Genomic DNA, 15,620 nt, shown 5'->3' on the forward strand with positions numbered 1-15,620 from the left:
GGCCTTGATGTTACAGGGTGGCATGTCACTAGGGGAATACTTTTGTGAACCACATGGAAACTCAGAAATTCAGAGATCTTCTTTGCGACAAGCCACCTCCTATCTCTACATTAAGAGATTCTCTATTGTGCTTAATTTTGAAGATGGAGAATGAATCAAGGACGTTGTTGATACATATTTGGCATTTATCCAGAAGGTCCACAAATGGTAGATTTGGTACAGGAAGTTGTCAAGACTCTAATGAAACAAGAGGTTGTTGATGCTGCTAGCATTGAAGAGCACCCTTCTAAACATCCAAGAGAATGTTTGTAATCTATAAAATTTAGCTAACTTATACCTGGAGTGGACTAGATATACTATCCAAGTATACTGTTGTGGTCAGCTACTCTTGTCAATGTTGTAACATTATGTAGAAGTTTAACTCCCCTAGAATGGATAGGTTTTTTTTTATAGAGAGTACAAGAACTTTGAAACACACGCACACACCCTATGTACACGCACACATTATGTAGAAGTTTACCTCCCCTAGGATGGATAGTTGCCTCGTGTATACTTTTGAACTTTTGTGTTTTCAGAAGACATGTCCTTGAAATGGTACACACATGTAAGGCCAAACTCTACATAAAGAGAAGCTCCTTGAATTTGGGACGCTGTCGCTCAACTTGTTTTGCGCACATGTGATCCGAAAGTTGAGGCTGAGCACAGAGTATATTTCACCCCAAAGCGAGAATTTTGCAATCACAGCGGCTAACTACATACAAAATCCTACTTTCACGTTGTAGACGTTGCAGGTGGAATCTAGGTTCCACGTCAGACTTGTTTGCCACAGCGGCTCTCTTTTGCTTGCATGTGGAGAGCCTTTGAAGGTGTAAACCTCTTTCTTTGTCCCCCTTACAATTTGGGAGTGCCTCCTTTCCTATGTGTGAGGCAATTGTCGTGTCTCTGAATTGAGAAAAAACTATTTTGGAGTTTCGAGTAAAAGAGAGAAAGAAATGCAAATGCAACTGTATTTTCAAGTGGTACTCCAAGAGTAACATATATGGCCATGACTCTTGATTGGGAGTAGAGTCAAAGAGGAACAAGAAAACAAGTCCGAGCCTCCGATGATTGACACCCTTGAGCAATGTACAACAAAAAAAGGTGAAAGCAATCCAATTCGCAAGCATGGGCACCCTTTTCTTCACATTTCCAAGATTTTTCTGGCATTTTAGTGTATTTTTTGAAAGGTAACTCACATTTTTACCGGGCACAACACCACAAAACGGGTAGTATTGCTCAGCAAAAGCCAACGTCCTAGTACCTACAATTACAAGCACAAGAAGATTTGGAAATTTCTCATGTAAGAAAAACGGAGCCTTTTTTACTGTTTTCCATACAATGCATAACATCATGAGCTTCTGCTCGAGAGGCACCGCATACCTAGCTAGATCCGATTGGGGGCAAGGGACTACCGGCTCCCCCACCGGGCTAGCGCCTAGCGGTCTTACGCCCCCAATTGTACCTAGCTAGGTATGCGATGCCTCCCCCATAGAAGCTCATGATGTTGAGCTAAGTCAGAATGTGGGAATTTTTGTGAGAATTTGTCCAAAACTTCTTGTACATTGTAGGAAGCGTTCACATGCGGCCGGACAAAAAAGTCCATACAAGGATGGACGCCGGACGGGCCGGGCACGGATAAACAATAACTTCAGCATTATCTAATGCGCCATAGGAGTCGTACAGTGTGCCGTACGGCATCCATCGCCGGCTGGCACGACGCGGTCTGCGCTACTGTGCAGCCAGCCAGCTTGCTAAGGCAGTTCCGCTGGCACACGGCACTGCTGCTGATGCCAGCTCACGGATGCCACGTAGGATCACGGTCGTGCCGGTCTTCGTCGTGTACGATCACGACCCTGTAACTCTCCACGGTACGACCTCTTACCTGTTCACTAGTGCGTGTCTTGGGCTGGGCGGGCTCCATTTGTCCGGACTCCGGCCTTTGTGAAAGCCACTCACTGTTCAATGCGTGTTCCCACGCGTCTGGACGCGCGCCCGTACTCTTGGAAAATGGTTTCGTACTTTCTTTATATTAGGAATGACCGCCCACCCACTGACCTTTACGGTAATAGATTTTACAGTGTGAACTAACTTCCAAATTTTTGTACGTCATTTATGTAACAACTTGGAACTTGGAAGGTAGCTCCTTTCCTTCTAACTTCTCAGTGTGTACACTACATAGGAGTCTAGACTCTTGAAGCAAGTTTGAAAGTTTATTGCGTGTGTCCTTAGAACAGTGCAATTTGCATGTGCCACTTACTGGCTCGATTTCAAATTTATTAAGGCGCAAGGGCCATCCCCCCTCATCTTATAAGTGTCATGGACCCATGGTGGGAGACAAGGGATCAAATGTTGGGATCTAATCGGTCGTTGGTCCATCTCAATGGGAAAAAAAAAATTTAGGATTTCTTGAGTTGCCTCAGGCTCTCGAACACGCGACGTCCCACTTCATAGACCCGTGCCCTATCAACCTGCATTGATGTGGGTGGTTGCTCATAAGGCAAGCCTGAAGATATAAAATCCTACTCCCCCCCTTGCTGTGTCGATCCAACGGTCCAAATCATTTGCGCCGCCAATAAGGATTCCATGTCGTCGATCCCTTGCCGTGTCACTTATAGACGAGCCCCCCCCCCCCCCCCCGCGGGGCCCGACTATCGTTCTACCTATGCTCGCTCTATACCCTTCATGGTCGCAAGGGGAGAGAGAGAGAGAGAGAGAGAGAGAGAGAGAGAGAGAGAGTATGCTCGCTCTATACCCTTCATGGTCGCAAGAGGGGAGAGAGAGAGAGAGAGAGAGAGAGAGAGAGAGAGAGAGAGAGTATGCTCGCTCTATACCCTTCATGGTCGCAAGAGAGAGAGAGAGAGAGAGAGAGAGAGAGAGAGAGAGAGAGAGAGAGAGAGAGAATCCCCTCCATCCGTCTCCTTCACGTTCAAAATGCACACGGGCACACAAAAATATCTCTGCGCACGGAAGAGAGAGAGAGAGAGAGAGAGAGAGAGAGAGAGAGAGAGAGAGAGAGAGAGAGAGAGAGAGAGAGAGGGAAAGAGACCCATCTCGCAAAAAAAAAAGGGCAAATTACCAAAATACCCCTCTAATTTGATGAAATTCCTAAAATGCCCCTCGTATTTTCAAAATTCCCAATCTGCCCATAAAATACACCTAAAATTTCCCAAAATACCCTTAAATAATTTGAAAATTCCCAAAATACCCCCAAGTCCTAAATTAAGCAAATTGGAGAGAAAATCATTCATATGCATTCAAGCTTTCGACAACCAATGAAGGCAAGTCAAATCTCCGCTACATATACAACAAAATCGCAAGGAAAATGTGGTATGGCTTCCTCATACAAAATGAAGCCAAATCCTTGCTATAATCGGAAAGAAAATCTCTCACATGCTGAGAGTAATGCATTCAAGCTTTCGACACAAAATGAAGACAAGTCAAATCTTCGCTACATATAGAGCAAATCGCAAGGAAAATGTGGTATGGCTTTGTAATACAAAATGAAGCCAAATCCCCACTACAATCGAAAAGAAAGTTCCTCCCACGCATTGTGACTTTCCCACACAAAATGAAGCCACATCTCAGCTACATATTCAATCGGCAATTGGAGCTTTGCAAGAACGCTCATTGTGGCCAAGACCACCACAACGTGAGCATGTGAAAATACGCTTTTCCTTGAAGCGATCCTCAATTCTAATACGAAGTTTTCTAGGACGCCCAGGTGGCCTACGTGTGGCAGGTGGTTTCAATTGATCACTAGCATCTTCACTTGCATCCACAATTGGACTTATGACACCACTATAAGTGTTACAATAGGCCTGCAAAGCATATGCCTTATGTACATACGATTGAACACACTCTCTCTTGAACAAAATAGCTGCAATAGCATGAGCACATGGAATTTCAAATGTTTGCCACTTATTACATGAGCATGACCTTGTACATACATCAACTACACATGTTTTTGTACTTGTCAAGATCTCAAAAACCATATCACTAGAGGGCAAGATTCGATATTGCCGAGCACTATTTCCAACCTCACGCAAATTCTTCTCTACGTTTGCAACCAATGCAAACTGTGCTCTATCTCCTAAAGACTCACATGCCTTCTTTCCCTCCATTCCACGTGCATAGAACCAAGCTGTTAATTGGCGACGAATGATATCAAGCATAGATATGATAGGCTTATCTCTAGCCTCAAGCAACCATGCATTCAATGACTCAGCAATGTTGGATGTAAGATGCCCATAACGCTTTCCTTTAAAGTGTGTCGTCGCCCAATGAGAAGGGGGTGAAGTAGTCAATAAGTAGTCCGTCGTGGCAGGACTTATAACTCTCATCCCTTGGATAGCCGTGTCATAGTCGCTCATAGTGTTAGCATAAGCTGCTACCCAAAACAACCGAATAAATTCTCCATTGTTGCATTTCTTCTTGAGATTAGCATCCAAATGGCGCATACAATATGCATGCTCACATCCTGGAAAGACAAGCTCCACTGCTGGGAGAAGACCTTTTTGCTTGTCTGATACAAAAGTAATTGCATTGACGCTCGCCATACAATCATGTACATTTTACAAAAACCATACCCAATTGTCTTCATTTCTGCATCTACAACACCAAATGCTATCGGAAACAAGCCCCCCATAGCATCAATCCCTGTGGTTGTCAACAAAGCACCAAGATATTTGCTTGTCAGGAATGTGCCATCCAACCCAATAAAGTCACGACAATGCGTGAAACCAGTGATGCATGCTCCGAACGCAAGAAACATTCGAAGAAAACGACCTTCAGTGGTTTTCTGCAAATGGGCCACAGTGCCCGGATTGCTAGCCACAAGATTGTCGCAATAAGACTGAAGCTTTCCATAAGATTTTGCATGATCACCATGAATAATACCCAAAGCAAGTTGCTTCGCCTTCCAAGAAATCTTGTACGAAATTGACACTCCAACTTCTGGACGCAAATCGGCCATGAGCTCCTTTGGCCTATACATTGGATGGTCTCGAAGTTTCTCTACATACCTTGTTGCAACCCATTCAACAGTGGCTTCCTTGTTTCCAAGTTGTGAAGCACCACCACAAGTGTGCTCATCATGAAATGCCTTGACCATACACCCAGGTCCACCAGAGACCAAAGACGCATGCAAGCGCCACATGCATCCCTCTGCCTTGCATACAACGGTATATCTGGATCGATCACGCTTAGCATGCCTAAGCTCCACATGAGACTTGATTGCTTGTTCTTGAACCTTTGAACGAAGCACATCAAGAGATTCAAATTGAGCACCAAGAGAAAGAGTTGCAAACATGGTAGCATTATTCTCCGATGTATTTGCATTACTCTCAGCCATGGTTGCCCTCTTGTGTGTACCCGCAATACCACACTTCTTTACATACAAATAATAACGAGCTCTTGCATCAATCTGTATCTTGCACTATGCGGATGGACATTTGCCTTGCACATAGCTGTTCACATACATCGCACAAAAGGCTCCCAACTAGTCTGTGGAGAGAGATGCACTGAAGACTCCCTCGTTTTTGTGACCTGTTGACCTCAAGGCCAGCCGTGTAAGCAGACAATGGCCTGTGTTGCTGCGACTCAGAGCTGGCTGCCTGCGTTGCTGAGACTCAAAGCTGGCGAGGCGACAGTTTCGATGCTGCTCGCTGTTTTTTTCAACAGTTTCGGACAAAACCGTATGCTAAGAGAATACGAGGAGCGAATGGGGAATTTCGACAAATTGGAAGGGTATTTTGGTAATTTGCCCAAAAAAAAACCATACCCTCTCCGGTCGCTTTTCACCTTCAAGATTCTTCCTTTCACTTTTCCCCACAATTTCCTTTCCCTTTTAATTTTTCAAATAGCATCTCCTTGTGATTCGTCTAAAGGAAATGCGTGCAAAATTGTTACTACACACTAGCGGTATTGTTTGGTGGTTTTCAAACCCCCCCCCCCCCCCCCCCCCCCCCCCCTTCTCACGTAGAGAGCATTGCATGAAGGAGCCGGACTCGGGAGCATTTGACACATGGTGTTTTTTGCTCTTTTTGGGGGGGGGGGGGGGGGGGGGGGGATCCCTCCCTGGTTTATAAACAGTATAGATGGCACTCACACACTCGTCCACACCACACTTCAGGCCAAGCTGACACTGATAGCCTAGATATAGAGTCCACGATGCTAATACAATAACAAAACCTAATACAATAACAAGCAAGGTCAATATGCAACGTGAGGCTTAACATCATGGATGAGGTTTTATCCATGATTTAAGGGGGTCTACATATAACAAAATCCATAAATTTTCAACAATTTGAAAACGAGAATCGCTTTTTGGCATCCAATTTCAAAGCAAACTTTCGCCATGCTTAATGATGGCAAGGCTTACAAATACGTGTAAGCTGGCTGTCGAAGTAAAAAATCAAATGCAATCACCACATATTAATATACTAGCTCATCCGATCGGTCTATGAAGGGTCTCATTTGCTCTTACCAATGGTACAATGGTAAGACCTTCAAGGGTGCTAATGCATGCCAACACTATCTACATAAGCTCTCTATATATTTATCCCATTTTGCAATACATGTATCCTTTGCCTCTCTCTCTCTCTCTATATATATATATATATATATGATTTGTGGCCCATTTTAGTGCATTCCAAAAGACAAACTCCCGGAAAGGAAGTTTCGATCAAACACTTTTTGTGCTTTTATGAAGTACACCACATTTGGCATACATGTCGACCAAGGCAGTGCCGAGCACGATCTGACTAACAATATCATCATGAACTTTTTTGTCCACATCAACATCTTGTGTAATGCCACATGCCTTCAAGGTGCAAGTGTAGGTGATTCCATTTGGAGAGATGTCCTCTCTTTGCAGCTGCTAAAAATAACCAAGAGCTTCTTGACCTTGACCCTGACCCTTGCCTTCAAGATGCAAGCGTATGTGATTGCATTTGGAGAGACACCCTCGCTTCACATCCACCGAAAACAGCCTTGGGCTTCTTGGCCAAGTTGGGTATATCCCACAATGAGGGCATTCCAAGAGACGCCATCCCGGATAGGAAGCTCCTCAAGCACTTTTTGTGCTTTACGAAGTGTGTCACATTTGGCATATATGCCAACCATGACATTTTCTTCCAGCAACCCTTGACTAGCAATATCATCGTGAATTCTTTTGCCCATATCAGCACCTTGTGTAGTGCCACATGCATTCAAGGTGCCAGTGTATGCGATTGCATTTGAAGGGATGCCCTCTCTTTGCATCCGTCAAAAATAGCCTAGAGTTTCTTGGCTCAACATATGGAGAGACACCCTCGCTTTGCATTTGTCCAAGATAGCCCATAGCTTGTGCCAAAAATAGCCTAGAGCTTCCTAACCCAGACCCTCGGAGTTCAGAATGCAAGCTTAAGTGATTGCATCTGGAGAGAAAACAACCCATAGCTTCAAGATGCAAGCATATGTGATTGCATCTGGAGAGACTTCGTCACTTTGCATCCGTCGAAGACGACCCAGAGCTTGCATATGTGATTGCATATGGAGAGACACCCTCAATTTGCATTTGTTGAAGACAGCCAAAACTTCAAGATGCAAGCGTAATGTGATTGCATTGAAGAGATAACCTCGCTTTGCATTTGTCGAAAACAACATAGAGCTTCTTGGCCAAGCGTATGGAGAGACACCCTCTCTTAGCCTAAGTCGCGAAAATAGCCCAAAGCTTCTTGGCCAAGCATATGGAGAGACACCCTCGCTTCGCATCCACTAAAAACAACCCTGAGCTTCTTGGCCAAGTTGGGCATATCCCACAATCAGTGCATTCCAAGAGACGACATCCCAGATGGGAAGCTCCTCAAGCACTTTTTGTGCTTTATGAAGTGCTCCATATTTCGGATACATGCCGACCAAGGTAGTGCCAAGCATGACGTTGGTGTAGCCAAACTTAGTCGGTGTTGTAAAGTAAGCAAGGCAGTGCCATGGTTGTCTACGGGTGCATGCAAGGGTGCTAAAGCAGATGTGAAGGGCGTGGGCAGGCAAGGAGGTATGGAAAATATGCATAATGTGGTTTTTTGAGCCGAGGGACTATCCCATGGTGCCTAGACAGGTGGCTGGTCATAGTGTCCGAAGTACTAAAGTTATGTAGTGGAATGCGGTGTTCGAGATACTCTATGAACCTTTCCAGACAGCTCCTCAAATGGAGCTACAGGGAGAAAGTTTATTGCGGTTTGAAGTTGGGATGCCTTGCAGATCGTCGTGCAAGATTGGGCAAGTACATATGGATGGCTAGAGCTGATGCGGATGGATAGATTTGAAGAGATTCAATTACGACACGTGCCGGTCTTTTCAGATCATAAATCGGAGTCCGAAAGGGAAGTTGTGGCCAATTGAAGATTTACCAGAGGCCAGTTGTGTGGTACTTTCACCATCTTGGAAGATGGGCATGTGGAGTCTTTTTGAGCTCGCCAAAGCTCTAGGAGGTAATGTGCAATGTGTGGAGTTGACCGGATTTGAAGCCTTGCCAATCAGGATCTCGAGCAATGAGATATGGGGGATTGATGTTGGGATCCATTGCCGAACATGAGGGCACATGTGATTTTTTCCAAGTTCGAGAACGTTGTTCAAAGGTGTTAAGTGGTCAAAACGCGGCAAAGTTCTCAAGGTTTGGAGCCGGCAAGATGGAGTTTTGATGTGGCTTGACATAATGGGTGTTTGGCAAATCCGATCACTCGGAAGCACTAACAGTATGGGAAACATGTGATAAAGACCCCCTCGATTATAAATGAAAAGGGATGGCTGGAGTCTGGAATAAGCAAAAAGGTAAGCTCAAAAGCTAAGAAAAACAAGTGAAAGGGTGAAAGGGTCAAGACGGCTTTCAAAAACAATAAGAGAGTGATAAAATTGTTAGGTTGAATTAAACTTGTCTCAGTGTTTGGGAAAGGATTGCCTCAACTTAGTTTTGAGCCGATTGAAAATCTAAACTAGCTAGCTGCAAACCATGGTAAACGAAAGAAAAACCCATGAAATATGTGAGAAAGTCGTCCAAAATTTTTGCAAATCTCAAAATTTATGCTAGTATTTCTTGTTTTCTTCTTTGTGAGGAGGAAACTCGACCAGTAGCCGCTTAATAAAAGAGACTTTCTCAAACATTAACACTGACCGGAATCAACCTATAGAATGCAAAAAATGTAAAGCCATGTGAAGTTGTGAAATGAAAGGTGAAACAAAAAGAACTAATTAATATATGTGTGTGTATGTGATAGAATTTATTAGAACTAGTATGTGACCCGCGCATTGCTGCGGCCAAGAGAAGCATGGTTATTGGATCTCTCTCTCTCTCTCTCTCTCTCTCTCTCTCTCTCTCTCTCTCTCTCTCACACACACACACACACACACACACACACATGAAGTCTTATATAGGTAGGTGTGTGTGTATCTACGTGCCCACGTGTGAGGAGAATGAAATTGTGGTGCTATGCTGATGACTATACTCTTGGAAGTTGCAGTGAAATGTGCTACAGTGGTGCAGCATGTACAAAGCTCCATCCAGAAGGATAGAGCGGTCTCGTCTATGGAAGAAGAACGCATGGACAGTGTGGTATGGATTGATTTTCTCTCTTCTTTGGCTGAAGATGAAGTGGTAGAACATGTACTTAAAGAGCAGGTGGGTGGAATCGACAAGGTAGAGGTGTTGGTTGACCTTGATGGGCCAGTTGCTGAGGAGGGGCTTGATGATTCTCGGATGAGGATGTCACAGGTGCGGAGACAAGAATGGAGCCAAAGGTGGAAGAGTCTCCAGTGAAGCAGGTGTGTTCTATGGCGAACGGAAGGGAATTCGAGGTTGTGGATTTGTCCAAGCTTTCAAAGGAGACATGTGTGTCATGGTTGAAAGGTATGTTGGTGAGTGTGGCTATGGATGATCCGTCAGGTCTAGGGTTCTCTTGGGGAGGACTCCACTTTACATGGTTGGGAGGGAGGGTCAGATATGTTTGACGAAAGTGATAGTGTGCTTGGTGATGCTTGGTTGGAAGTGGGCATTTTGTCAATGGGTGCTTGGAGCGATGGAGGTATGCTATCGGCATTATGACACTATGGGAAGCTGTTGTAGGTGGATGGAGGATATCAATGCCATGTGTTTGATCCAGGTGCAAGCCATGTTGTAAAGCAAGGGGTTGGGCAACCCGCATGAAAAGGGGCGGGCGGTGAATGAAGCTTTGTACATATGGTAGCAGATTTTGGGTTTTGGGCAAGTACATATGAATGGCTAGAGCTTATGCCAATGGATAGACTTGAAGAGCTTGAATTACAGCCCGTGTTGGTCTTTCCGGATCATCAATCGGAGTCCGACTGGTCAAGTTATGGCCAATAGAAGATTTGTCACGGGCGAATTGTATGGTGCTTTGACCATCTCGGAAGACGGGCCATCTGGAGTCTTTTTAAGCTCACCAATGCTCCAGAAGGTAGTGTATAGTGTGTGGAGTTGACCGGATTTGAGGGCTTGCCAATCGGGATCTCGGGCGACGAGATATGGGAGATTGAAGTTGGGATCAATTGCCGAGTAGGAGGGAACATGTGATTTTTTCTCAAGGTTTGGAGCCGGCAAGACGAAGTTTTGGTGTGTCTTGACAGAATGGGTGTTTGGCGAATCCGATCACATGGAAGCACTGATAGTATGGGAAACATGTGATAAAGACCCCCTTGGTTATAAATGAAAAGGGACGGATGGAGTCTGGAATAAGCAAAAAGGTAGCTCCAAAACTAAGGAAAAAAAAAGTTGGACTGTGTGAGAGTTGAGGAGAAATAGCGCCCCCGCTATTACTAAAGGATGCCTTTTTTTAAGAAGGTAAGGTAAAAAAGAAAAGAAGGAAAGGCACTGTCTGCGAGAAGGGTTTTTTTTTTGTGTGTGGAGAAGAGGAGGAGAATTGGAAAAGGAGAAAGGAGAAGCTACTATTGGAGTGAAGCCAATGGTGGGTTTTTTTCGAGGTGTGTGTTGATGGAGCCGAGTTGCAAGAGAGGTGTGTGTCCCTCTGTATGAATTGGTGATGACCATGGTGCGGCCTAGAGAAAACTATATGGATTTTGTACATGGTGTTTTTCATTGAAGAAGAAGCTATCCTTGCCGATTTTGGTGTTGTCTCTCCTCTTTTGCCCCTTTCTTCTTTGCTCATCTCTAGGGTGTGTGGTGTCGGTGTGTGTGAGCGTGTGCACCCCCCGAGCCCCCTGTGCATGTGTGTGTGTGTGTGTGTGTGTGTGTGTGTGTGTGTGTGTGTGTGTGTGTGTGTGTGTGTGTGTGTGTGTGAGAGAGAGAGAGAGAGAGGTGTTGAGTTGTGGAAAAGTTGGAAGCAGGCAAGATCGGTGTGATCACTGTCTAGCAATTTTGCAAAGCTTATGTGCATTGGGTGAAGTGCAGGCGAGGCCTTGCTATTGTAAATTCTTTTTTCTAAAGGTGTTTTCGAGAGGACAGGGGTGTTGTGAATACCCTGCGCTATATAGGGGCAACTGCATATGTTTCGGGTGTGTTGTCCATTCCCCCTATCCAACGTTTTCTTTCAACAACCCTTGACTAACAATATCATCGTAAATTCTTTTGCCCATATCAGCCTCTTATGTAGTGCCACATGCCTTCAAGATACATGATTGCATTTGGAGAGATGCCCTCTCTCTACATCTATTGAAAAAGCATAGAGCTTCGTGACCCAGACCCTTGCCTTCAAGATGCAAGTATATGTGATTTCATGTAGAGAGACATCCTTGCTTTGCATTGAAAATAGCCAAGAGCTTCTGTTAAAAACAACCCTGAGCTTCCTCACCTTGATCCTTGCATTTAAGATACAAGAATATGTGATTGCATTTGGAATGTACCGAAAATAGTCCAAAGCTTCTTGGCCATGCGTATGGAGAAACACCCTTGCTTTGCATCCACCGAGAACAACCCAAAGCTTTAAGATGCAAGCTTATGTGATTGCATCTGAAGAGACACCCTCACTTTGCATCCGCCGAAAATAGCGCAGAGCTTCTTGGCCAAGTTGGGCATATCCCACAATTAGTGTATTTCAAGAGACGGCATCCTTTACAAGAAGCTTCTCAAGCACTTTTTGTGCTTTATGAAGTGCACCTTATTGGCATACATGTCGACCAAGGCAGTGCCAAGCATGACGTTTTCTTTCAATAACCTATGTTACCGTCCATTGTTCTAGCAGGCATGACCAAAAAGATATGAAACACGGTCCCATTGTCATAGATGATAAGGGTGTGCAAGATTCCAAAGATGGTGGTTCTCTTCTTATTGATGCCTTTGACTTGGAGGTTACTCTTAGATAAGGATGACTTCCCTAATTGACACCACACTCCTTAAGATAACAAATTATGTTGAGCTCATGTGTCCAATAATGCATTGTATAGTACTTTCCCATAGAAGATGTTTAGCTCAATTGGGTACCATAGAGGTGGGTCACAGTCTACCAAATTATCATCCGTTTCAACTTGAATGCATGTGTAGCTCCAAGATTAGTCTCTCATTGACGCCTATTACATTGTTGTCGCTCCCGCGCATCGGCTTGGTCTTGTGTCTTTTTCAATTCTCCTTGTGCATTGGATGCCTTGTTTTGATGGATGGCATGTAGCTCTTATTGGCTTAAAGGATCATAGTATCTTTTAAATTTACTGCCATTGAGGAATCCAATGGTTTCAACTCCATCTAGAGTTTCCACTGGGGTAATTTCACATTCTCTATATGGTCCTTTTCTCGCATATTTCAACTTTTTCTTTTCATTGCGCACTCCATACATAAGGACTTTATCACCAACTTTGATATCCTTGTTCTTTAAATGGAAATCAAACCGCTTATTTCTCTTATCCTTCTCCACAAATGCATATTGCACAGCCAATTGGCTCTCTTCATCTAACCTCTGTAGGATATATAAATGCTCAACTAAAGGGTTACCATCGTAACCTTCTTTGAAAGCTACTCAAACACTAGGAATGAAGAACTCCCATGGCATAATTGTTTCTTGGCCATGTACCATCTTGAATGATGTGTAATTAATAGCCACTTTATAAGCAGTACGATAAGTCCATAGAGCTTACGTTAGCTTCAGATCCCAATTTGTACGATGATCCTCTACCATCTTGGTTAAAATAGAGATTAGAGACTTGTTGGTGATCTCGGCTTGGCCATTCGCTTGTGGATAAGAAGGTGTAGACTTATGGTGGAATATCATGAAGCTTGTCTTGTGAGTTCCCTTATTACTTCATCTATTAAATGGGTACCATTGTCACTCACAATTTCAAAGGGACAACCAAATTGTGTAATAATATTCTCAAAGAGAAACTTAGTTGTTGTCCTTGCATCAACCTTGCGTGAAGCCTTAGCTTCATCCCACTTTGTCACATAGTCAGTGGCAACAATAATGTACCAAGATTGAGTGTTATGATCTACTGAACTAATCAGACCTACAAAGTCTAAGCCCCACTTTTCAAATGATTGAGTGACTTTAATAAGATGTAAAAGCATCTTATCTTTTTGCTGCATGGTTTTGTAATGTTAGCATTCATCACACCCTTTTGCAAAAGTGATACATCCTTAAATAATGTGGTCACCAATAGCCTGATTGTAACACCTTTCTAGCAGCTAGTTCTCCAAAAGAATGTCCTCCAGGTATGCCCATTTGTGCTTCTTGAAATATGTATAAATATCCTCACGGGCACATCATCTAAGAATATAGTCTTTCCCTGGCTTGTGGAGAGTTCCAACAATTAGGCAATAAGGCTCACATTCCTTGAGTAGCTTCCAAGCTATATCCTTACGAAGTTCCTTAGGTGAAAACCCATTAACTAAACAATTTACATCTTCTCAGTCCACTCGAGCATGGTCTTGACTATGAATAGGAAAGTAAGCAATTCATCATCAATTCCAATAGGGGCTTTGCCATTTGCTATGTGAGACAAATGATCAATCATGACATGTCTTTTGCCTGGTCTCACTGCAATGGTGAAATCAAACTTGAGAAGAATTAATAACCATTGTGTGACTTCCCGTGGAGCATGGTCTGTTTACTAGATACAACAGCGGTTGATGATCCACATAAAAACAAACGTGTTAGCAAGAAGATAATAGCGAAATTTCTTTAATGCATAAATCATGGCTAAACCTTCTCGCTCTGTAGTGGTGTAGTTCCTTTCAGCATCATTGAATTCACAAACTAGCGAAGCTAATGGGGTAATCCAATTTATGTTCTCCTAGTTGAGTTAGAGCACACCCAATAGCAAAGTTTGATGCATCGATATGCACATGGAAGATAACATTCCAGTTAGGTGCCCTTAAAATTGGGGCACTTGCTAGGGCTTGCTTCAATAGTTCATAGGTATGGTCATGGTCACACACTTTGGTCCATTTAAATTGAGAAGCTTGTATAAGGGACCTGCTATCTCAACAAAAAATAAAATAAACCGTCAATATTAAGTGACATGACCCATGAATCTTTGAGCTCCCTTATAGTTGGTTGGTGGTGGCAATTTTAGAGCTACTTTAGTTTTTCCTTCATTTGTGGAGATACCATTCTTGGGCACTCTCCCTAAAAAATATCCATGGTTGACCCAAAATTGGCATTTGAAAGGGTTCAATGAGATACAATATAACCTACACTTTTGGACACCTTTCGTAGACATGATATATGTTCTTTCCAGGAAGAATAAACACAAACGTTGTCTAAGAAAGCCTCACAAAAATCCCTTAAATATTCTATGAAAGTAGTGTTTATTAATCACTAGAATGTGGCAAGGGCATTGGCTAAGCCAAAAGACATCACACAAAATATGAACACTCCGAATTCTGTTATGAAGGCAATTTTACCTTGGTCCTCAAGTGTAATCATGATTTGATTGTAACCCAAGTACCCATCAAGAAAGCCTTTCCTGCTATTCTTTCAAGCACATGTTCCAAATATGGTTATGTGGATAATGGTCTCTCCTAGTGGTTCTATTAAACTTTTTGAGGTCCACACACACTTTGAGTTTCCCATTCTTTTTTGGCACGATGACTATGTGGAAACACCCATTCAGAATGCTCAATAGGGTATGTGAATCCACATTTAATAAGATTTTAAAGATCTTCTTTAATAATCTTTTTAATAATCTGTACTTAGGATTCATTGGGTAGGGTCTTTGTTGTACGAGCCTTGCAATGCTAATCATAGGAATCATATGGTGGACCACCAAAGGTGGAACACCCCTCCATATCATGGTATGTCCAGGAAAATATATCTTTAAATTACTTGAAAAGCTCCTTAACTACAGCTTCCTTGATCTTCGTAAGGTCTTCGTCAATGAAAACAGGTTTGGATTTCTTACTTAGGTATGCTAACTCTATTTCCTAAACTACTGCTGCACCATCACAGACTCCATTACTTCCATCAATAGGCGTTCCTTAGGCTTTTGTGTACACAACCTTACGCTCCCCTGGTATAAGATTTGAAATGCTCCGATGCAAGGTGTAAGTCTGTGGGATCTTGTTGTACTATGGACCGTGCTTTTACTTCTGCTTTCTTTTGTTGTTGTTAAATTTCGTTTTGGTGTCTATTGCAGTACAACTCAAT

General features: G+C 43.3%; 1 pseudogene; it reads right to left on the bottom strand.

The window, feature by feature from the left end:
- Positions 1–3,632: 3,632 nt before the first annotated feature.
- On the bottom strand, positions 3,633–5,389 carry LOC147440547 (uncharacterized; annotated as a pseudogene).
- Positions 5,390–15,620: the final 10,231 nt, after the last annotated feature.

The sequence above is a fragment of the Adiantum capillus-veneris genome, chromosome 15 (genome assembly GCF_014529385.1).
Source record: "Adiantum capillus-veneris isolate H3 chromosome 15, ASM1452938v2, whole genome shotgun sequence".
In the NCBI taxonomy this organism is placed as follows: domain Eukaryota; kingdom Viridiplantae; phylum Streptophyta; class Polypodiopsida; order Polypodiales; family Pteridaceae; genus Adiantum; species Adiantum capillus-veneris.